Consider the following 1,291-nt stretch of genomic DNA (forward strand, 5'->3'; position numbering starts at 1 on the left):
TACTTCACACATGTCCCCACGCTCAGAGGACACACGTAAGATACTTCACACATGTCCCCACGCTCAGAGGACGCACGTCTTTGCACGTAGCTCCTGGCAACAGCAGAAGTCCCCGTGGGGGACGCGTGGTTGGAAACCACTGGACTGATAACTCGTAGTCTCCGAGAGCGTAAGGGAGGGACGTGGTCTCTAATGCACGTGTCTCAAACCCAAGGCCCGAGGGCCAAGTCCGGCCCTCGCCGATTTTTATCAGGCCCGCATGTCAATAAAGGTTTTAGAAAAAATAGTTGGCCCACCTATTTTTTTTGTAGTTTTTTTAATGTTTTCGATGCCTTTCACAATTTTTGTGGCGCTTTTTCAATGCTTTACGCGCTTTTCCCGACGTTTTTCTTGCTTTTTTTAGACTATCCTGGTGTGAGTCTGTGAGAGTTTGAGCAGCGTAACAACCAGACTGTGAGCATCTGGTCCGGGTTTCTGTCTGCACGGGATCCTCGGAGCGTAACCAGCGCCCTGAGAGCCCCGGTTACACCACCCCGGTTACACCACCCCGGTTACACCACCCCCCGGTTACACCACCCCGGTTACACCACCCCGGTTACACCACCCAGGTTACACCACCCCCCGGTTACACCACCCCGGTTACACCATCAGACCTCCAGCTCTAACCAGACTCAGCCAAAGATTTCTAATTAAAGAAATTCCCTCATTGGAAAGTTTTATACGCTTTTATATAATGCAGAGTTAAAAACCACACAACCACAGCTGGGAACACACATGAAAGAGCTCCACCAACACACTCACACACACACACACACACACACAAACACACACACTTTCTGAACAACATGTAAACTCCGTTTGCAGCCGAAGCCGTGAAATCCTCCGAAGACGAAGAGGACGATGAGTCATCCTCGGAGGAGAACAAGCTGTCCAACGAGCTGTCAACGAGCAACGAGAAGCTCCAACGTAAGCCTCCTCTTCTTCTTCTTCTTCCTCTTCTTCTTCTTCTTCCTCTTCTTCTTCTTCTTCCTCGTCTTCTTCTTCTTCTTCTTCTCTCCTTCTTCTTCTTCTTCTTCTTCTTCCTCGTCTTCTTCTTCTTCTTCTTCCTCCTCCTCTTCTTCTTCTTCTTCCTCGTCTTCTTCTTCTTCTTCTTCTCTCCTTCTTCTTCTTCTTCCTCGTCTTCTTCTTCTTCTTCTTCTTCTTCTTCTTCTTCTTCTATCTCGTCTTCTTCTTCTTCTTCTTCTTCTTCTATCTCGTCTTCTTCTTCTTCTTCTTCTTCTTCTTCTTCTTC

Source organism: Etheostoma cragini, chromosome 16, assembly GCF_013103735.1.
Source record: "Etheostoma cragini isolate CJK2018 chromosome 16, CSU_Ecrag_1.0, whole genome shotgun sequence".
Taxonomy (NCBI): Eukaryota; Metazoa; Chordata; class Actinopteri; order Perciformes; family Percidae; genus Etheostoma; species Etheostoma cragini.